Genomic DNA, 24,369 nt, shown 5'->3' on the forward strand with positions numbered 1-24,369 from the left:
TTTTTGTAAATGAGTACAGGATACTTAGTGGTTATGGTGTTTGCACATTTTAGCAGTAGCCATCTTCAGCCTCTTCAGTCTTTGTAATGAGACAGGCGCTTTGGCAATTTTCGTGAGCTCTTTTTTGTCGTGAAACAGAAAATTGCTTCAACTGCCCATGCGCCGATTTGCCGGTCTCATTCAGAGTGCCAAGATTCAGTGATTTTGATGAGACGTAATGAACTTTTGACTATGTTAAAGCTTTAGGTATAGAGAGCTAAAGAAGTGGTAAGACATTTCTTTTATCGTTGTCAGGAGAATAAAAATTGGGACTTCTAATGACAGGGGATATAAGCCATTGATTCTATATCTAATATTCCTGCAAAGTGTCACCATCCACTATGTAGCCCTTCTACCATTTTATTTTATATATATCATGCATTATGTATGTATAGTATGTACATGATATGTCTTGATAAAGGTTCAAAAAGGGACAGAAACATTAACAATAAACTCACTTTTTTTCACCATATTATGAAGTCCGGGAGTTCATCTGTCCCTGGGATTTCTATCTACAACACACAAGACAGCTCTCTGACATGAAGTATTCATTTACTGGAGTGCACCATGCTTGTGGATTATAATATGCACTATGTATGCAAGATGGCGCCAAGTGGAATATTTTCAACCCATCCATATATATTTGTCCTTTGCTTTATATTTGACTATTAGAGGCATATTTATTAAGGGCTGAATTTCCAATTCATGTGAGTTTTTTTAAACTCACATGAATTAGATTTTACTCGAAACTCGATTATTTATTTTAAAAATCAAATATGTAAAACTTGGACTAATTCTATTCGAGTTTTTTCTCCGAAAAAAAAAATCGAATGTCAGGAAGGCTACAAACAAGTACAAATTGGTCAATGCTCCTCTCCTATTGACTTATACAGTAATCTGGCTGGTTTTAGGTGGTGAATAGTCGAATCTGATAAATCTCGAAAATCAAATTTGAATCTCCTCATAGGTGATCACATGGAGTCAGATAGGTAAAAGCATTGGCCAAATATTTATTCTATTAAGTCTAACATAGTAAGCAATGAACAGTGTAATTAAATAACAGTGTTACTGGCCCCAACAGCAAATCATTTTAGGGCCCCCACAATCTTACAAAATAAGACATTTTTCAAAAACATGTATTGAAATCACATATCATTCGGTGCCCTACTAAGCCTCCGGATCTCCTGGGGAACTCTAACAGCTGCAGGGTCTGCTTCCTCTAAAAGTATGCATCTGGTATGCAAGGAAGTGAGGGTAATAAGAGTTATGATAAGATTGATTACAAAAAATACATATGTGTGTATATAAAATATATATTTTTTCATATTTAGTCACTAACTTGCTTGTATGTTTTGTCCTGCCTTTACTTGTTGTTGTTGACTGTGTTTCAAAAAGTCAATATTTGATTTGGTTGGCAGTTCAGTTGCTGCTGAAGGTTGGGTACAACTGAAAAACTGGTCTACTTATGTTTCATCTGGTACAGAGATAGGCTGTATTATAGATCAAGGGTACTGTGCAATTGTCAGTCACATGGTATAAATGGCACTTAGTGTATCTCTTGCGAAAGCATCTCTGTGGGAATATGGGACTAACAGGAGGCAACATCAAGTGCAGTGCTGTTAGATCTAACTGGTAACCAAGGTCTGTAGCAAGCGTGGCTTTACACTGCCAGTATAAAAACCTCAGCTAATGTTTGTGTTTTTTCACCAGAGGACAGGGGGAATCTGTGAATCTGTTTCAGCAATTAGCAGATTTATATAGGCCTAAATTTGAAATGTGTTCCTATACCTTTATTTGGAATGGTTAACCTATTGAACAGGCTAAACTTGGATGTTTGTATCTATTTGAGTGAAAGTTGGCAAACTCAGCCTGTATGATAATTTTGTACCACAGTGTTCCCCAATTTGATGAATTTATACTGCAAGGGCTTTGCTAAAGACCAAAGTCAAAAAAAGTACTTTGATCATTATTCTGACACAGGAGACTGAAACTTAACCTGACTTGCCTTGCGGTTGCCCTCCTGCCTGTGAGCAACATGTGCTGCATGCCATGTCTGTGGTATACGGTTCTCTGTGTGTAATTATTGCCCCATGCTTATGGTACAAGCCCAGACCAGATCTCCTGCATGGCGCAGCTGGAAACATGCATGTACAGCCTAACCTCCATCTGACAATATTTACAGAGCTCTCTTCACTACATACTAAACTGCTAGATCTGGGGCATCATTAGGTTGTCTGCAAACATTACGGTAGTACAACAGTAAAATAATAGCCTTTTCAATACTTGCATGCTAGTTACAGAGCCCCAAATCAGGGGACTGATTTTTTTTTTCCACAAACCAGTTAATTCAACAACCTTAATTCACTGGTTTAACTAAAAGATTCAATCTTTATGATTTCTTAATCCTAATAGCTTTGTAAATTTTTTTGATACATTCAATGAAAGGGAGCAGATACTTCCTCCAGAACACTGAAGAACGCGTAGTCAGATTTTTCATTTACCGATGTTACTTTCGGCCTGATCCCTGAAGGATGACAAGACCATGAAGTTCCTTTTTTCCCCTAACAAGGCTTATTATTTTTTTTTCCGTAGAACTTGCAAATGTGCAGCGCTGTTATTTATTGGAGTGAATGCTTTATTGTTGTAGGAAACAAAAACACAAAAAAACAGTTGACATCCCAAGACTCCTGTCTCTTAAGAGCTTCTGTATACACGACTGACAGCAAAATTGGCATCTCTTCTGTGTCATATACAGAAGTTATATTAACATATATTGCATATATACGTTTTTAGTTAATGGGCATAACTTTCAACAAACCATGACCATTTCATATTTTTATATTTTTCTAAGCTTTTTAGCTAGTTTGTCAAAATAATATGTATAATACAGTTAGTGGAACATTTATTAACTTTGAGGTGAGACATTCGTGTATTTTGTAGTCAGCTCAATGCATTGCAAGTTTTCTGTGGTCAACATTCCACAATTTGTGAGATTTATGATATTAATGAACTCGAAAGGATCAGAACTTCCATCACTTCAGCCCTGATTTACTGTGGCAGAAATAATTATTTTTTATTTTTCCTTGAAAAAAGGTGTCTTGGCTCTTCAAAGGGCTTGAAAATGCATGGAATGCTGCAGGACATTCATTTTTTTCTGATTAAACTCGATTATGATTAACCCATCCTAGATTTCATTTACAGTCAGATCAGATTCACTGAAAAATTGGTATAGCATTCGTCACAATAGAGAAAAGTCATAATTAGGCACAGTAAAATAATGTGTAACACATACTGTATGCCGCTTAGTGTTTTAAAATATAATTAACAAAGCATGTTAAATGCATACAGTGGTATATTATCGAAAATTAAAATCAATAGCATAAGAAGCATGCTTAATCTTCAATATGACTCTTGTTCAGATTATTTAGCTTTTATAGTCAGTATCTCAGCAGGCTACTGTTAGGTTTCCAGTTTTCTGTTTAGACCCCCAGTACTCACAAGTTTCTTCATTTCTTGCATTTACCTTTGTAAGGGAGGTCACAAAGACCGGGTCTGGGACGGCAGGACCCTGGGAAAAAAAATGGTGGGCCCCGGCCCAGATCCAGTACTTGTGCAGAAGCTGGAAGCGGCTTCTGACCTGCCTCCCTGGCCCCTGGCATGGCTGAAAGAAGGTCAGAGGGGGGGATTGTGGGGAGAGGGGCCCAGGGGGTGATGGTGGGCCCTAAGGCAGCAGTGCTGGTGTCCGATGCTGCTTGAGTCACCCTATATAACACTTGCTGTGTTCTCTTGATTACTGCTCCTAGTAAGATAAACTTGTATCTTTCCTTCTGGGATTTTTAAAGCCTATGAGAACCTGTTTTCTTGTACTATACTTTGCTACGCCTGCTCAACCTTCACCTAAATCAGTTGTTTTTGAACACCTAGCAATGATCTGTCCATTGTTTATTTATTAGCTGTTTCCTCTTGAGTACACTTAGGGGGTTATATACTAAAGTCAGATTTTTATCTGGTTGGAGTTTTAAAAGGGAAAACACCATTTTTTTGAAGAAAAAAAACCCTCAGAATTTTCGTGATTTATTAAACCTGATGCTGCTAAAAGTCAGAATAAAAAAGTACTCCATCTCAAACCTGCCAAGGTCATGTAGAAGTCAATGGCAGATGTCCTGTTTACAATTGGAAGATATCAGGATTTGCTCTGGCTTTCGGGCAAAAATCCAAAAACATTGTACAATTCAGATTTTATCAAATATTTTCCTGCAACAGATTTTTTCAGTACATGCATTGATAAATATGGTAAAAATGTGCACGAGAGTTTGGCCGAAGTAGTTTTAAGAAAACAACCCCCTTATATTCAGCAGCTGATTGTCACGATCGCCGCCCGGAGCAGGACCAGGAGCTCCGGGCGGCGCAACTACTTCCTCCGACGCCGCTCCCAAAATGGCGGCGCCCATGGCCGCCACGTGGGTAGCGGCGCCGGCGCAGAGACGCCTGCGCGCAAGTGCGCAGGCGCGAAGACGTCACAACGGTGCGACGGACGCAGGCGCAGCGCGTCGGTCGCAGACGTGCTGACGCCGATGCAAGGGCGCCAAAAAACCCCTTTAAAAGGACGCCCGAGACGCCAAGATGGCGCCCGAAAATAGGATCTTGTTCCTGATTTGATTCCTGGGTTCCCTGTTGCTGTTTTCCCTGAGTATTCTATTGATTGACCTCTTGTTGTTGACCCCCTGCCTGGACTTTGGACTCTGTTTATATTCTGCCTGCCTTTTGACCTGTTGCCTGAACTTGATTACCCCTTCTGCTGAATCCCTGGATACCACGATCCTGATCCCTCCTGAGGGGCTTCCTCCTATATCCGGACAACTCCCCAGAGGGAACTCCCGGTTCCCTGACATTATTTTCGGGCCATGGATTCCTCTGAGGAAGCTCAGCCAGATTTCGGCAGGGCCTTTCGGGGCCTACATTCCCGCATGGAGGCGTATGAAGCCCGGCAGAATTACGTGGGACACACGCTGGAGGCGATCTTGGAAAAGCTCTCCTTGTTGACACCAGCGACCCCCCTGCCGGCACCTCCTCCGCAGGAGGCGGCTGCTGCCAAGGCTACCCAGCCCTCTACCTCTGGTCCACATATTCCTGCTCCGCCTCTCTACGATGGCGATCCTCAAGCCTGTCGAGGATTCGTGAAACAGTGCCAGATTCGATTTGCCCTACACCCCACTGAATTTGACTCTGAACGTGCCAAGGTGGGGTTTGTGATTACTCGTCTGGCAGGGAAAGCTCTCGAGTGGGCATCTCCACACTGGGAGAAGCAGTCCCCACTGATGGATGACGCGGAAACATTCCTCAAAGAATTTCGGATCGTTTTCGATGCTCCCGGCCGGGTGACATCCGCTGCTTCCCGTCTGTTCCAAATCCGCCAAGGGAGTCGCAGTGTAGCGGAGTATGCTATTGAATTCCGTACACTTGCTGCTGAGACTCGTTGGAACAACGACGCATACCATACTGCATTTTATAATGGTCTCTCCCTCCGCATCAAAGATGACCTGGTCTCCCGGGAATTACCCACGCAAGTTGAGGACCTTATCGCCTTGGCTGTTAAGGTGGACACTCTTCTGAGAGAGCATCAAACCCTGAGAGATCGTGTCAGGAAGTTTCAACCCACGTTGGCACCCCGCTTCCAGAGGCCTCTCCTGCAGGTTCCTGTCACCCCGCCTGCCCAAGCATCCATTTCTCTCCAGGAGGAACCCATGCAAGTGGGAAGAACTCGCCTCACTGAACAAGAGAGACTCCGCAGACGGACGTCAGGCCTATGTATGTATTGTGGCGGACATTCCCACTTCGCTAATGCCTGTCCTGCAAAGGCTAAGAGTTTTGTACCCCGAGGTATGTCTATGGTAACTCATGTAGGGGGCACGACTCAAAAGTCTCGAGATTGGTCTCAGGGGAAGACCCAAGGAAACTCACACAGGTTTCTCCTTCCCTTCCAGATTCGTCTGACTGATAAGACCATCTTCGGGAATGCTTTCCTCGATTCCGGAGCCGGGGGTAACTTCATGGACGCTCTCTTTGCTAAGTACATGGGAATCCCCCTATTTCCTTTGCCTTCTCCCATGAGGATTTTCGCCATAGATGATAAACCCCTGGAGTCTGTACTCACGATGACCACTGGCGAACTACTTGTGCAGGTTGGGACCCTGCATAAAGAGAGACTTTCGTTTCTTATCATCTCTTGTCCCGATGTTCCTGTTGTTTTGGGTCTCCCCTGGCTGCGCCTGCACAATCCCACCATAGACTGGTCCACAGGGCAGGTTTCTCGTTGGAGCCCATTCTGCCTACAGCATTGCCTTCCTGATAAACCCCTCAAGAAGGTAACTATCTCCTCAACCGAGTTAAAGTCTCTGCCCTCCTGTTATAAGGAATTCTCCGATGTGTTCTGTAAGAAGTCTGCGGAATTCCTTCCTCCACATCGCTCTTATGACTGTCCTGTCGAACTCCTGCCAGGAGCCATGCCCCCCAGAGGCCGCACTTACCCTCTTTCTCCTGCTGAGACTTCCGCAATGAAGGAATATATCCAAGAAAATCTCCAGCGGGGGTTTATCCGCCCTTCTACCTCTCCTGCAGGGGCTGGGTTCTTCTTTGTGGAGAAGAAGGACGGAGGCCTTCGGCCATGCATAGACTACCGGGGCCTGAATAAAATCACTGTCAAAAACAGGTACCCTCTGCCCTTGATCGTAGAGCTCTTCGACCAGCTGAAGGGGGCGAAGATATTCTCTAAGTTGGATCTCCGAGGGGCGTACAATCTCATTCGCATCCGTGAGGGTGATGAATGGAAGACGGCATTCAACACTCGTGACGGGCACTATGAATATCTCGTTATGCCCTTCGGCCTTTGCAATGCCCCTGCCGTCTTCCAGGAGTTTGTTAACGATGTATTCCGGGATCTCCTAGGAAGGTTCGTAGTCGTATACCTGGACGACATCCTGATCTTCTCTAAAGACCTAGAAAGCCATCGCTCCCAGGTGAAGGAGGTACTCTCTCGTCTGAGGAAGAACTCTCTCTTCGCCAAGTTGGAGAAGTGCGTCTTCGAGGTGTCTAAGATCCCCTTCCTAGGATACATTATCTCTCCTGAAGGTTTTGAGATGGATCCCGTGAAAGTGTCTGCCATCCAGGAGTGGCCTATCCCGTTGAGTACCAAGGCAATCCAGAGATTTATCGGATTTGCTAACTACTATCGGCAGTTCATCCGGGGGTTCTCTTCCCGCATTGCACCTATCCTGGCCCTCATCCGGAAAGGGGGTAAACCCAGCTTGTGGCCCCCATCTGCCATTGAAGCTTTTCAGTCTTTGAAAGAGGCCTTCACGTCCGCTTCTGTCCTCCGACACCCCAATCCTGAACTACCCTTCTGCATCGAAGTAGATGCTTCTGAAGTCGGAGCCGGAGCCATCCTGTCTCAGAGACATCCCGCTGATGGGAAGTTGCATCCCTGTGCTTATTTCTCCAAGAAGTTCTCGTCCGCAGAGCAGAACTACGATGTCGGGAACCGAGAACTCTTGGCTGTTAAACTTGCCCTTGAAGAGTGGCGTCACCTCCTGGAGGGTTCTCTGATTCCTGTTCAGATTTTCACCGATCATAAGAATCTCGAGTTTATCCAGTCCCTCAAGAGGCTAAACCCCAGACAAGCAAGGTGGGCTCTCTTCTTCTCTCGGTTTAATTTTATCTTGACTTATCGCCCAGGTTCCAAGAATCAGAAGGCCGATGCCTTGTCTCGTAGCTTCACTCTGGTGGACCGCTCTCCTGAGGGACAAGAGCCAATCATCCCTCCAGTCAAGATTATTGCCTCCCTGTATCCACAGTTTGCTGACCAAATCCTGGCTGGTCAGTCTTCTGCTCCTTCAGATACTCCCATTGGAATGGCATTTGTTCCTCCTGAGCTGCGTCTGCCTATTCTGCAACAGACCCATTGCTCCAGGCAAGCCGGACACCCTGGTCCAGCTAAGACTCTTGAACTATTACGACGCCTGGTCTGGTGGCCTGATATTCGCAAAGATGTGAAGGACTTTGTTGCTGCTTGTAATGTTTGTGCCACATCTAAGTCAAGCCATTCCCGCCCCAGTGGGTTACTACAGCCATTGCCGGTTCCTTCCCGTCCCTGGACCCACCTGTCCATGGACTTCATTGTCGAACTTCCTCCCTCTTGTGGGAACACTGTGATCTGGGTTGTCATTGATCGATTCTCCAAAATGGCCCATTTCATCCCTCTGAAGAAGTTGCCCTCTGCGGTGGAGTTGTCCCAGCTATTTATCCAGTACATCTTCCGCCTGCATGGGTTCCCGGTGGAAATCGTCTCCGATAGAGGCACCCAGTTTACTGCCAAATTCTGGCGTTCCCTATGCAAAGACCTGGGAATTGTTCTTCAGTTTTCATCTGCATACCATCCGCAGACGAATGGGGCAGCTGAACGTGTCAACCAAGCCCTGGAACAGTTCCTGAGGAACCACGTATCCCTCTGCCAGGATGACTGGTCTGATCTCCTCCCATGGGCGGAATTCGCTCATAATAATGCTTGTCATTCCTCTACAGGAAGGTCTCCGTTCATGTCGGTGTATGGGCAGCATCCTCAAGCTTTTCCCCAAGACTTTGTACTTTCTGACGTCCCGGCTGCTGACGATTCCGCAGCCCATATGTCTGCTATTTGGGCTGCTACCAAGTTGAACCTAGAGAAGAGCGCTCTTGTTCATAAGACTTTCGCGGATCGTCGTCGAAGATCCTCTCCTCCCTACAAGGTGGGTGATAATGTCTGGCTCTCTTCCAGGAATATCCGGTTGAAGATCCCATCTCCCAAGTTGGGTCCAAAATTCGTGGGTCCATTTCCCATCTTGGAGATAATCAACCCTGTGGCTGTCAGACTTCAGCTTCCACCAGAGATGAGAATCCCCAACGTGTTCCACGTGTCTCTGGTGAAACCCGCTATCACCAACCGGTTCTCTGGTGGTCAATCTCCTCCTCCTGCCATCTCTGTGGAGGGTCAACTCGAGTACGAAGGTGGAGAAAATCCTAGACTCCAGGATCTCCAGAGGGTCCCTTCAGTACCTCATTCAGTGGAGGGGCTTCGGTCCTGAAGAATGCTCCTGGGAAGGACATCGTGATGTTCACGCTCCTCGTCTGGTGAGGGATTTTCACGCCAAGTTTCCCCAGAAGCCTTGTCTCGGTGGTCCTGAGGCCCCCCGTGAGGGGGGGGGGTACTGTCACGATCGCCGCCCGGAGCAGGACCAGGAGCTCCGGGCGGCGCAACTACTTCCTCCGACGCCGCTCCCAAAATGGCGGCGCCCATGGCCGCCACGTGGGTAGCGGCGCCGGCGCAGAGACGCCTGCGCGCAAGTGCGCAGGCGCGAAGACGTCACAACGGTGCGACGGACGCAGGCACAGCGCGTCGGTCGCAGACGTGCTGACGCCGACGCAAGGGCGCCAAAAAACCCCTTTAAAAGGACGCCCGAGACGCCAAGATGGCGCCCGAAAATAGGATCTTGTTCCTGATTTGATTCCTGGGTTCCCTGTTGCTGTTTTCCCTGAGTATTCTATTGATTGACCTCTTGTTGTTGACCCCCTGCCTGGACTTTGGACTCTGTTTATATTCTGCCTGCCTTTTGACCTGTTGCCTGAACTTGATTACCCCTTCTGCTGAATCCCTGGATACCACGATCCTGATCCCTCCTGAGGGGCTTCCTCCTATATCCGGACAACTCCCCAGAGGGAACTCCCGGTTCCCTGACACTGATAAGTTGCTTGTGCAAGATAACGTTGAAGATATTGCCCACCTGCAGTCAGTTAAAGCATGCTAAGACTCTACATTTTGTGACTGTTTTGCTAGTATGATGTTTAAAGTTGTCCATTATACTTCCCTACCATAAATTGCCCAGTGTTATTTATGCTTGGGTGCAACTCATAGTAACTTTTTTACAACTTCAAGAAAGCTGTACAGAATCTATGGGATTCATTTCTATGTTTCATCACTTTAAAAATTTTAAATTATATATATTAAATTATAAAGCATTGCATCCAGCTCTGCATAATCAGTACAAAATTCAGCATACTCAATTTACTTGCCCACTGTCCAGGCCTGACTGGCAATCTGTGGATTTTGGCAAATTCCCGAGGTGCTGCTGTAAGATGCCATAGATGGTCACTATTTATTGGCCCATTGGGGACTCTTTGACCAACTATTTAGAATACCAGTCTCAGATTGCCACCATTCCACAAACCACTTCTATCTCTTCTTATACCAAGGACCTCTTTACTTCTTGTATTAGGTTGTATTTGTTTGTAATCTTGCATTTTCATGACTGTGCTACTTTTGTTATACATCTATGGGGATATGTTGCCACTTTGAAATGTTTGGAAACTTTAAATACAAGTAAGTAGTAAAAATAATAACATTCTCCCAATGGAACAAGTAAATGTAGATGTCCCACTGTGGAATCTTGATACATAATTTCAGTATGTGTGTGAAACAGATCATCTTCCCCAAGGTTGGGGTGGCTGGCACATAAATTAATTTTCATTGTTTTACGTTATGTTTTTCCACCACATTCCTGTTTTTACCCTCATTGATATCAGTTTGACATCCGTGTGGGTGAACGGGTGGGGGTGGTTACAGATTTGAGACTGGAAAAAAACATAGCATTAAAATCATTACACATTGGTATGTATGCCATCAGTCTGGGCCTGCATTATAGTTAAGAGGAATTGTAATAAAATTATACAATATACCATTTGATATAACCATGAAAAATGGTGTGAAATGCCTTTACCAACAAAACAGTTGGAAAATCTGGCATCTCAATATATACAGCCTTGCCAATGATATTTTCTTACTGTAAAACCTTTTGCTGCTCAGACAATTCATTTTTTTAAAGGATTCTCTGCTGTTACAAATAGCTGCCTGTGAAAGCAATCACATTTCATCATAAAGTCATAGGACACAAGGTGTAGTATCCTGATGAGGCTCTATCCACTATTATGTGATCAATACATGTTATTTTGTTGAATTACCTTGTGCCATTCCTTCCTTTTCTTTTACCAGCTCAGACCTGATAAAGTCCTCTTTTAATTCACTTTTGCCTTCCACCTTTCATAAAGCCAAAAGATGACACATTTATAAGTGTTTTACTACTGAGTAATGGCCTTGAAATTACTTTACTGTTCATGCCTATTTTTCACTCAGTGGTAAAGCTCACATTTATACCTCTGCAAGAAAAGGCTATGTACAAATATGTTTGTCTTCCTTCTTATTTCTTTTTTATGCTTTATTTACTGTATGTACAACTGACGTGTTTACTCAGCACATTGCAGGGGTTGTTTGTCAATGTCTGCCATAGTGGAGCTTACAATCTAAGTTCTCTATCATATTCATTAGGTAATTTTCAGTGGGAGGATATATGCATATTTTCTTCCAATGTCCATGTATTATGTATAAGACTTGCAATTTATTTTTATCCGAACTAATAAAAACGAATTTTACACCACCTCTTATGTTCTGTAACCCTTAAAGTCAATGGAAAAAATTTTTTTGGCAGACAAATTCTGTTGCAATAAGTGGTGTCCAAATGTTGTTTAGAAAGCTTCAACAATCATCATTGCTTTTTAAGTAGTTTATTTACTGGCTTGTTTTTAACTGTTTTTCTCCCGGGGCTGCATCTCTCTATTATTAGTTGGTGTCACTGATCCCAGCAACCACTGTGGCTACAAATAGTATTTTGTATTGCCTTGCTTTCTATTGAGGCCCCTTCTAATTCATCTACTAATCCAAAGCATTTCCTGAATGCCAGGAAAACTAGCTAAATTTTCAAACTGTAGAGGCTGAGAACAGACATTAAAATTAAAAAATAAAGAAATTAAAGAAATAAATAAATAAAGATCAGATTCAATCTGTTCTAGAATGCTCATGCCTGCATTTTTAGGATAAAATGTAAATTCGATGAGGAGATGTAGATCAGCTATAAAGTACAAATTTGCCACACTGTTGTTACATTGCAACCTTTGCTGCCCATGCCTAATAATCAGGAACTATTAAGCTGAGCCAATATGCTGTCCAGTGTGTAGTGAGCTTTTCACTTAAAATTAACTGATAATCTTATCATTTTTGAATGAATTGCAATAACTCTTTTAAGATTTGCTACACGGTGTCTTAGCAGCCTAGTAACAAAGTCAGAAACTAAAAGTATGTAATCATTTGTGAGCGTTTCTCTATGAAGCCCCGCCCACTCATCACTACGTAATAGTGTACAATAAAATACAAATGAAGGCCAACAATAAATATACTTCATTCCAAAGATTAATGTTCTGTCTAGAAGCTAGGGATACTAAATCCTACAATTGCATTTAAACATCAAGTGGTCCTTCCTACATTATAGCAAGTTCAATGTGAAAGGCTTTTGGTCCTTGTGGGGGCATACATAGTGTATAGCCCTTCTAATAAATGAGTTACTAAATATTCTCACTTATTGTGTTAGAAATTGAAGAGTATTGCATTCCTAAAAAGATATGTAATACAAACGTCAATGGGTTCCTCCTTTTATGTTCCTGTATAATAAATGAAAATCTTTAATGGCAGCTCTGCACCTTACACAGTGTGAAACAAATCGATAGGATAAATGTTTGCCTATTTTTGTAATAATCTGTGATACAGAAAGAAACCCTCATCGCACAATGAGACAATACGAAAGCAAAGTGAATGGCAGCTTCCCTGATTAATATCACTCACAAGAATGGTGCTGCAGGGACTATCAAAGCTATATTGATTTTTGTCACTTTAAACTGTCTAGTGTTGTGTTCACTGTATTGTGTTATTGTATATTAGGCCCGTTAGGTTGCCTAGTACAAGACCCTTCATACTAAATAGTGTAGTGATCACTGTCCTATTCTACTTTACATTTGCTTTATTCGATTGCCTCGTACAAGCTACATTGTTACTGTTGTGCTCAGTCATTTAATATACACTTGGCAAATTGAAGATCTGATGCTTTTTTTCTGCAACCAACCACTGGTTTTGGCAATGCTTTAAGTTGCTGCACCATGCCACAGTTGGTTGCACCTCTGGGACAGACCAAATTAGGCAAGCTGTAGGTCAGCATCATGGTTTCAAATAACCTGCACACTGGAACTGTTGCCATACTATGACAAATATGAGAAAATTGCATCCTTCCCTACATGTAAGTAATATGCCAAGCGGACATTACTGTTCCATCAATATTGGTGCAAGTTGTGGTGGACATGACTGAATGTGCACATGAAATTATGCTGGAATTCTGGGAGGAAAAACCCCTCATTGCAGGTAAGAAGTATGGCAGTTTGCATCTGATAAGCCATCATATATCCATAGGAACTCTGCAAGGAATATTTGGTTCTCATGGGTCTCACTGGTCCCATGAGATTTACTGAAGCTGAAGCAAAATCTCCAGCCAAAGTTTTCAAATCATATGAGACATTTTTAGTTAAACCGTATTTAGCATAATGTTAATGTTGATTACCAACCTTAATTTTAATAGACCTTAACGAAGAGGGCAAGTTTGTTATAACTCGATATGAATGATTTGCATGACTTGTTTTAATCTTGCATTGTTGTATTAATGTGATCACTTTTTTGAACATCACACTGGTTTCTGAGTTGTGATTTTTTTTTTCTTAATATAAAATTTAAATGTCTTTTATGTGTTTTTCCCTCATTGTAGCCCCATAGCAGGAGGAAATGCTTTCCGAGTATGTCCCAGCTTTGTTAGCCATCATCCTATTTCCATGGACATCCAGAAATATGGCATCATGGTAAGTTCCACTGTGTGTTCTAAGCCACTTTTTGCAGTTCACAGTTGCAACATATTATTAAAAATTAGACTTGCCATACAATTTAAAGGAATCCCCCAACTAAATTTTATTATTGCATAATACATAACAATGTAATGCTAAAAAACTTTCCAATATAAATGAATTTTGATTGGATTTAAAATTATTTGTAAATGTAACTGCTATTGAAAGCATCACTTGCCTGAATATGAGGCCTGAAATAATGTAGCAAGCCAGCTTATAAACAGATCTAGAAAAAAACTTTTGCCCTGTTTTAAGTCAGACCCGGAGAAAAGTATACATATACAAATGTGGAAAAACTAGAACTTCTCTCTTTTCCTGATCTGTAGGGGTATCATGAGATAATACTTTTTAAGGTGGAATGGTCTGTTGAAACTGCCCCCCCAAGGTGCCTGCATCCCCATATGTCAAAATCTGTTGGGTATGTGATTTACACTATACATCAGAAAATATCCCCCCCCCGGATTGCAGGTTCTCAAAAGAAGGTTGCATACACCTTGGGGTGATTTACAATCTCAGACGGGCATAAAAGTACTAAGGGGACTGTCCTTTGCCCCTTAGTGCTCATTTAGCAGCACTTGCACCCCAGGGTTATAACTCTCTGTATGGAACACTGCATAGAAAATATGGCACTCGGTGTAGAGAACAGCATCAGGATGTGCTGGCAAGCATTAAAGGGGATGTAAAGGCAAAACAATAAAATCCCATTTTTACTTTCTTTAATGAAAAGGAAATCTATCTCCAATATACTTTAATTAGAAAATGTGTACTGCTTTTATAATAAACCTTACTGTATGCAGTGAAATTCCCCCTCTGTTTTACTTGTTCTGACTGCTGCAGATAGGAAACTTCAGACGGTCCCTAACTGCTCTGTTGGGAAACGATCATACTTTCAAACGGCAGGGGAGCCCCCCACCTTACTTCCCTGAACTCAAGCAGCTTTGTTTGTTTCCCTGTAGAGCAGCCAGCGACCGTGTAGAGATTTGTATCCACAGAGACAGTGCAGTCTGCATATTCTGATTAATAAATCAGTCGTGCTGTATCGGCTTCTATGGCAGATATTATTTGACTTGTGCTGTTTTGATAATTTATGATGATCCCTAAGCTTAACCTCCCAACTGAAGCCCAGACCACACTGAGCGTGTGTGTGGCCTTGGTCTTGCAAAGATGTTTAACAAAGTGACAAGATGACAGCCCCCTTTATGAAAACATAAATCATTTGTTTAATTAGGCTTCTGGTGCAGTAAGTTCATGTTTATGTTTAGTATATAAAATACTGCATTTCTAGCATTATTCGATTTTAAACTTCAGTTCCCCTTTATTAAGGAGCGGGCCCAAATGTGGACTGTGCCTTCTTCTACTCCTGCCTTGCGAGTCAGAATGACACGTTTGGCCCTTACATTTGATAAGCTAAGGAGTCTGCGCATCTACATTGACTGATGACCCATACATGTATATGTACATTTGTCCAGTCCAGTTTTCAGTCTCCCTTCATTTACTTTTACTGTATAAAATTATATTTAACTGAATTTTCTGTATGAATTTGCTGCATAAACCATTGGTCCCAAATATATCTATAAATAAAAATATATGAAGAATAACACTTTGAGAATGTCAACTTACTAACACACGCATTTGTTCGTCTTTAGTAGCCAGTGATGTGTAATTTAGGCATACACTGCACAGAACAAGCCAATAAGGTATTATATATAAAATGGGCAGCATGCTACTTTCAGTATTTCGTCACTGCAATCTATTCATCCAGCTAACGCAAGAATCATACCTCCTTATTATCAGTTAGATGGCCCTCTCTCTCGATATTAGTCTGCCAATTTGCTGTTCAATGCTACAGTAATTATAACATTTGCCTTCTCTGATTCCAGGCTTAACATTCTTCTGTCGACACTTCTTTCTGTCGACACTTCTAATCTCATCCCAACCACTTGTGCTATCTATATGACTTTCACATCCTGCAGCCATTTTCCTTAATGCCCTTGCATGACTGGGGCCTTTTAATTAGTATTTCCTATATTTGGTCTTTACTCATCTTCAGTCTGAGCCTCTCCCTGTCTTGCTGATGTTTATGGAGGATTTGCACTGGAATTTCAATAAGAACCCTTAAGTGCCACACAGATAAATACAGTGTAAATTGGCCCTAGAAAAATAATCAAAGCAGCTCACATATAAATGTGGTGGCCAGCAACCCCCCCCCTTTATTAAAGGGGGGTGGTTAGGACCCCCCCCCTTTATTAAAGTTAAAAAATAAACATTGGTGGTCAGGGCTCTCCCCCATAAAAGTTAAGAAAAGGGGAAACTTATCTTGTACTTTGTACTATGTACAATGTAGTAACATTCGGCTTTTCTCCAGCCAAGAAGGTTTGTGAATCGACTGGCATCTGCTTTTCAAATGTTAGAGCCACAGGGAAGGGAATAGCAAAAAGGCCCAGACTCTGACAGATGTCATTATGTCAGAGGCGCTGCTGTAAGATGCCATATTAATTATTTATCTACCTAAACAGTTATATACAGTCATTTGTACTTCGGTATTGGATATTAAATCTGACTGTCAAAATGTAAATTGGGCATTTAGGTTGACTTTTCAACATCCTGGTTGGTGATTCTGTGCAGCAATCAGGCAAATCATGGGATCACATCCAAAGACTGAATATTACAAAAATAAAAATAAACCTGGTGCTTCTTTTTTAATCTTTTACCTTACGATTATTTTTATGCCAGAGAGACACATTAAAATGGATTCCAGCTGTCAGCTGAAAATAGCATAGGACCCATAGCACATTATTACCCCAAAAACAAAGTGGGAAAGTGCAACAAAAAAAAACTATAATAATAAAAAAAATTTTAAAGACATAATAAAATAATTCTAGAATGGTGCTAAAGTAATACATCATAAAACACACACATACTTTATGTGATTCATTACTTTAATAATATTATTAAAAGCACTTAAACAGCAATCCTAGCAAACAAAATACAACTGAGACCATCGTAACAGATAAACTCAGCTTAGTTACTATCCACACATAAGAACATTGCACATGCCAAAGTAGTAAATGTTATGCTAAATACCAAGAGAAAAATCCTCAAATATTAGCCAGTCAGCAGTTAGCATTTACTGGCCTAGGGCTGTTAAAATACAGAATATGTTCAATTGGCTGCAGTTGGTTACTGGACTATGACTAATTTTGCTCATGATTGTGGTTAACCTCTCGTAGTGATTTACTGATTCTTGTACTGTCACTTACCCAATGCACCTAATCTAAGATTACAGTGTCCGATTAAGGGAAGATATACCTGTTTCTCTGCTTATTTACTCATTCAAAGTATATAAAGTATTTACAGGTGCGTGCCAAGTGAGTTTTAGACTTGTTTATTATTTAGACTGATTAAACTACAATAACACACCTTGGCTTTTAACTATTTAATCATAATAGTCAGTGATGCAATGAAACTGGGAAGACATGCAAAAATAAGATGGGCCTCAGTTTTATATCTGTTAATATTTGCACCATTCCCTCACTTCATTTCCCATCCACAGAGGGTGGCCTAATCGACTTGCAGCTAATAATCCTTGTTCAATTGTAATAACAAACCTCGAATAGTTGTTGCATCTATCGTGTAAACCTAATTACAAGAAAATTAGAGCTGTCACTAAATATCAAGCAGTTCCTGGACAAAATGTAAAGGAGAGCTAAAAATAAATACATTCAGCTTTGCCAAATGGAGTCCAGGAGAGGGTACCTTTTAATTGCATCTCAGTACTTTCCATCAGTGACAAGGTGACAGTATTCCAAAACCTGGACTCGTTTGGGGGTGGCGGAGGGTGTTTTCTTCACTGACCATTTCTTAAAGTAAGAAAACTCATTTCAGGCTCACTTTTCAGCCAGGACGTCTTTAACCTTTTCACTCCTATTGATAGTGACTGCTGTATTTCTTTTGGCCTAACTTTTATGGCAGACTGTGCAGCAAAAAGTATTCTGTGCTGCTCACCTCTTTCACGTTTGTTTTGCCACCAGTGCTGGAGTTTTCTTATATGTGTTACAGTCAAATTGCATAGGTGGGGGGGAGGATTTATTTTTCATACAATTCCTGGGACAGTTCCATGCTAAATACCCCTGAACATATTAAGATAAATGCAGCAGCAGTTTCTTGAGTAATACCCCATATCCCGTGGCAGAATAGACTACCTATTAGTGATATATATTCAACATGCACTGACCCTACCTACAATAACCCAACCCCAGTCTTCCATGCCGATTTATATACCTTCCCCAGAGAATGGGTGGGGCAATAGGTGGGGCTTAACATTGTGCGGAGAGGCCATGGGAGTGGCTGGGTAGCAGCCAATTGGTCTACCACTTGTCCATGACACACCTTTGGGGCAATTGGTTGGCTCGAGGCACAGGTCCCAAACTGGCAAGGGTAGTTTTTGGTAATTCTTGCCACTTGAAATATTGATCATGCATATTGAGCCTTAAAGCAGAAGAAAAGTAATTTATACATCATTGCTCCCTTGAAGAGGACCCACTCCCTAACTGTCCCACTCCCTCCATAACTGATAACAAAAGCAAGCCCCGTGGCTGCAATGTTTGGCCTCTTCACTTCCTTTCCATGGCTCCCTGGCATTGACTGCTTTTTAGAAGCTTGCAGGGGAGTGGGTGGGGGTTTCCAGATAATTGAACATAGCTGTGGGGAATAAGTGTTTTGGTCATGTGTGTACAGGCCTTTTTTTCATATTTGGGTCCCATTCTGTTTGGTTGCAGTGTCGGACTGGCCCACTGGGATACCAGGAAAGTCCCGTTGGGCCCAGGTGTAAGTGGGCCCTCATGCTGCTAAACATTTGGCCTATTTCATGGTCATTCCCTATTTCAATGAGAACAAAGTGGCTAAATAGATGGAATAATAAATTATAGTATGTAAAGAAAAGAGACTAGGAGAATAGAGGTTAAGTGAGAAGAGAAAGAATAATAGCAGTGAGAGTGGGCCCCATGTCTAAGATTACTTGGTGGGCCCCTGGTCAAAGGTTTTTGGGTGGGCCTCTGGTGTCCTAGTCTGACACTGTTTGGTTGCAGGACCATCTACCCATGAACTGGGGTTACAATGGGTTAATAATTGGGGCCCCCATGGGAGGGCCCTCCTGTGTTAGTAGTATGGGACCCCATAATGCCTTGTGGCCCTCTGCATAGAATTAACTACATGTTGTCATTATACTGCGAATTGTGGCTATTATACAATGGGTCTGCGTCTGATGCCACCCCCAACAGAAAAATATGCTAATTAATAGAGTTACTGTAGTAGTTGATAAGGCTCTTCGTGCACGTATGCCCTAATATTGCCATTTTAATTAATCACCAGGTAAAATTGGCACCCCTGCTCTAATTTACATTTTTCATTTTGGCACACTTTTGTATCCCACAAGGACACACATTAAAAAAATGACAATGAAACATACTCATCAGTTATTTATTTGACTGATACTATATATCTATCCTTTTCTGAGTGAGCAGTTGGCTGAACTAAACTTTCCATGACAAAACGTATCTCTTCTTCCTCTTCATTACATCACAGATGGCATCCAGTGATTTCCGATTAGGTCATGCAGATGAAATGGTGATGACATGCATGTTAAATTGATCGTTCCAAAAAAAATCTTATGTGCGTCTCAGTTACACTTTACTTGAATTCATAACTGACGTCTATTATACCTAAGAGACAGCCTAAGAAAGTAAGCCATGGAAAATGTCTACATTCCATCATGTCTTGCTGCACCTCTTCACTTTTTCTGTCCTCCAGAACATTTAACCATACTGTAAGCTGGTGCTGCCCATTTTTGCTTATTTGAAACATATACGAAATAATTTTGAGCCGCTAGCTAACCTCATATGAGATTTTGAATAAAGGACATTATTAATTTTATAAGTCCTGTGAGTGCGGCTTCTTTGAGGAGTGTGTTTTACAGTGGTTGGTGGCGTGCACTCAGGCATGAAATCGGACTTTAAACGTGAGTGCTTATTCTTTGGACACCCTGCAGTTTGCCTAACCCTGGTGTTTAAGCATAAAAAACAGTAAGGCATCCTTGCTGCCATGGTGAATATGTAACTGTACCTTTTTCATTGCACTAGAAGTAAGGCATACAGATGCAATCACACATGTTGAGCTCTCCAGTGTCAATAATATTGACTTTTCTCTATTTGATTTCAAGGAGCTTTCTGCAAGCTGTATGGGCTTTGTTGGATACAGAATGTTATAAATGAGACAAAGGTCTTACTGATAACTAAAAGGAGAGCTTGTGTGGGCAGTACAGAAGGCTGCAGATAATATTTGCAAGTACTATTGTGTATATACTCTTCAGAAATGTGGAGAGAAAAGCCTGAGAAAGAATACCGTTATACTGTATGTGAATTCATGATGCACTACTGGTATGTGCTTTGTACTGGTATTTTAGAATTACTGTTTATGAATTGGGGAAACACTACAAAGTAATAAGGTGCAAAGCTTGACCAGGTCTAGTACCCTATGGCAAGATAGCAGGTATGCTACAAGACCAAAAGTGTCCAGACACCCCCGTTACAATGACATGTTCAGTTGTAACATGCATTGCTGAGATCCAGAATGTTTCCAGAAGTAACATCAGCACAAGAAAGGGTTTTAAGGGTGACAAAAGGCAAACAAATCTAAATGAAATACTAAATGTAGGCTGGGGTTGTTTAAAGGTCATTGCCATTAGACAGATACTAGGAGAGCACTACCTTCCCAAAGACATAGGGGCAAATTTACTAACCTCTGAAAATTCGCCAGGTGTAGATTCGCCAGGACAACGCTAATTCACTAAAATCCGAAGTTGCGTCCAGGGTGCCGAACGCCGGCGAAGTTGCGTTAGCATTACTGCGCAAAGCAAAGTTGCGCTAGCATTGGCTAATTTGCATACGGTGGGAAGTTAAAGTTGAATGGACGTATATGTTGCAGCAAATACATTACACTACACAAGCCTGGGAAACCTTAAAAAAATAAAATAGAGTTGTTATATTGCCCTACACATGAGCCCAGTGTATATTTTATGTGCCATATGTTAGGAAATGTAGGGGGGAAGCAGGGTACCCCAAAAAATGTTTACACTCTTTTGCAGCCCTGAAAATAACCCTGCAGCCCTGAAAATCACCCTGAAATAAGGAAAAGACGCCAGAATTTTTTGGGACTTAGAACATTTTTCAACAAAATTTTGAGGAAGTCATATCTACTTTATTGCACTTCACCTGGTCTGAGGTGGCGAAGGCAAGTCTGGCGCAAGAGGTAACGTTCAGTAAAATCCGCATCTTAGTGAATTTGCATAGTTACGTCCATTCGCCAGAGTGCAAATTCGCCAGGTGTTAGGGAGCGAAGTACAGCTCTAGAGTCTATCTCCTTCGCTAGCCAAGTTACGCCAGCGACCGTTAGTAAATCAGTGAAGTACCAAAATGACATCACGCAGGCGAATTACAGCCAGCATAGTCACTTCGCCTTTCAGTAAATTTGCCCCATAATGCTGACTGTAACATTGGAGGAATACCATCTGGGAGTCGTCTCTATGGTTTCGGATAGGACCCCCAGCCCCATTGAAAGCAAGCTTTTAAAGGAGAAGGAAAGGTTAAAACTAAGTAAGCCTCATGAGAAAGGTCCATCTAAATATACCAGTAAACCCCCAAAGTAATGCTGCTCTGAGTCACCTGTCAAAAGTAACACTGCATTTCTTTCCATCTATTGTGTACACATGGGCTTCTGTATCAGACTTCCTGCCTTCAACTTAAACCTCATTGCCCTGGGCAAGAGCATGCTCAGTTTGCTCCTCTTCCCCCCTCCCTCCCTTCTCTACTGTAATCTGAGCCCAGAGCAGGGAGAGACTCAGGCAGGAAGTGATGTCACACCACATTAATACTGCAGCTCCTATCCTAAACAAACAGAGAGTTTCTAGAGCTTTTTACTCAGGTATGGTAAAACATTCTACAGAATAAATATAGCTTTCCTTCTCCTTTAAAGATACAGCTTATATTGACATTCTTGACAATTCTTTACTTGCTACTTTGTGCAAACAGTTTAGGAAAGATTATTTCTTGTTAATGGCCCCATGCAGCAAAATTGATACAGAATTGGTTTCCTGAGATGGAAATGGCCTAAACAGATCCCTGACCTTACCCAAACTGAACACCTGTGGTGTGAACTGGAACATTGACTGTGAGCCAGAACTGGTCACCCAAGATCAGTGGCCAACCTCACAAATGCTTTTGTAGCTTAAATGAAGCAAAATCCACCAACAATGTTCCATAATCTAGAGGAAAGCCTTTCCAGAAGCGTAGAGGTTGTTAGGAGAATAGAGATGTTGCACAGGCCCAATTAAGTTTGGCAATATAGTGTGGTCAGCTGTATTAATGCAAACATATGACCTTTGTTAAATTCTTCCCAGCCCATCTATATTCCCCATAAGTAGTTATGAACACTTGAGCTTTTTGGAAAACTCACTTTAGTTCACTTTGTTCATTCAGCCATTATGAATGTTTTTGCACCTATGTTTCCACATGCAAAGATTACATATTCAGCTTGCTCAATTGAGGACCCTCAGGTGATGCTGAAATTGTGCTTCACCATCAGCTAAAGGGACATTGCTCATGTGTTCATACATGTTAGAAGTAATTGGCATACTTTTTGGTAAGCTTAAACAAAATCACAGTACACAAGAGAAACAAGCTCCCACTTGTTTTTTTTTTTTTGTTTTTATTGAAAATAACAGGATGGTACAGTGAAAACATCAGACATTGTTGTCAATTATATAGTTGTACATCCAATATGAAAGAACAAACAAATAAAACGACTAAAGTACGTGTAGCCAGAAGTGTCTTGTCTTCATTAAAAGAGTCAGGGAGCTCCCACTTGTTTAAACACAGATATGTAGAGAAAGAATGTAACTTGTACATCATCAAGTTAGTTGCCCATACTATTAACTATTGTGAATTCCGCTGACCCATAGCCATTCAGCTTAGGTGAAAGAAAATGAAAGAAAAATATACAGGACTGGGGTATATTTTAACTTTAATCCATACATCTACTGAAAAATATGTAAATACAAAAGACACCATCCGGACCTCTAGATTATTAATGCAGCAAATCATTATAGAGCTTTATCTAGCATCAGCATTATTCCCAACAATTTATAAATATTTATTTCACAGAGCATATTCGCATGTACCAAAGAAGCACAACTAAATAATTCTGGCTTGGCGTAGTGGCATCTTGCTATAGAGAGCCTGGGATCCACAAGCATGTCACAAAATGTGCTCCTATGAGCATTAACTATTCAGTTTTTATTTATTTTGTGTTCTAGCTAAATTACAGTGATTTTCCTGTGGAGGGAGGAATGGCTTTCACCAAAGGTAAGTATATTTCTTGATGGAATTTTGTATTTAATTGCTGCTTTCCATTTTCACGTCAGTAAACCAGTAATTGAGTAGAAGGAATGTGCCATTATTAACCAGTCAGTTACAGTACACTTTTTCCAGTTTTCCAATGTCGCTTATGGTACAGTATTCAAAACTAGCCAATCACAATTCATTTTGATTTGTTAAGTTCAGTATTGAGAAAGCAAATATCTGATTGGTTGTTAAAGATTTCTGGATCAGGGTAAATATTCCATCATGTTACTGTACCTATGGATGACTGCAGGAAGCTTCTTATTACAATCCCGGAAAGTGATTTGCAGTGATCTCCAGTGGGAAATGTAGGTCACTCTGCCGCCATGGGTGAAAAAGCTTGGCAACCTCGCTGCCCCTCTCTCTCTTCTATGCACTAAATTCTCCTCTGTTCTAGATGTTTAGATCTTAGGGCACAAGTGCAGGTGTTGGGGTGACATTTAGGAACTTTAGGATGGTATGAGGACCAGTATCATTCCTGGGTACTGCAAATGGAAAAGTGAGCAATGGTGCACAGAAGAGGAAATGTGAACAATGAGGGGGCAGAGCAGAGGAATAGTGAATGAACCTATAATCACTTGTTGCCACATTAAATTGGGTGTGCAAAAATAGGAATATTCTCCCAAAGTGAGTGAGTGGGATCTATGCATATTTTGGCTTTGTGCTCCACACACTACAAAGGTTACCTGCAAGCCACCTGCCACCTGCAAGCAGGGCTGGTCCTATCAAATGTGGGGCCCAATTGGGACCATGTTGGCGGGGCCCCTAGACAAAGTGTTGCTGGCTACTGACACACCAAGTATTTAGGAAAATAAGGGCATACAGGCACAAAATAGAAAGGAAAGGGGCAGACAAGGTAACATAATAGGGGCACACAGGGTAAGAGAGAGAGGGAGGAAATAGGAGAGTGGACTGGGCCAATTAGTTTGGGGCTGGGCCGATTCAGCTTGGGAGCAGGCTTGGTTGGATTGGGGGCAGGCAGGGCCTATCAAGGTTGGAGGAAAGCTGGGCCTATGAGAGT

General features: G+C 41.8%; 1 pseudogene; it reads left to right on the forward strand.

Annotated features, from left to right (window-relative positions):
- LOC108702269 overlaps window positions 1–24,123 on the forward strand; it is a 50,311-nt pseudogene extending 26,188 nt beyond the window's left edge.
- Window positions 24,124–24,369: the final 246 nt, after the last annotated feature.

The sequence above is a fragment of the Xenopus laevis genome, chromosome 9_10S (genome assembly GCF_017654675.1).
Source record: "Xenopus laevis strain J_2021 chromosome 9_10S, Xenopus_laevis_v10.1, whole genome shotgun sequence".
Lineage (NCBI taxonomy): Eukaryota > Metazoa > Chordata > Amphibia > Anura > Pipidae > Xenopus > Xenopus laevis.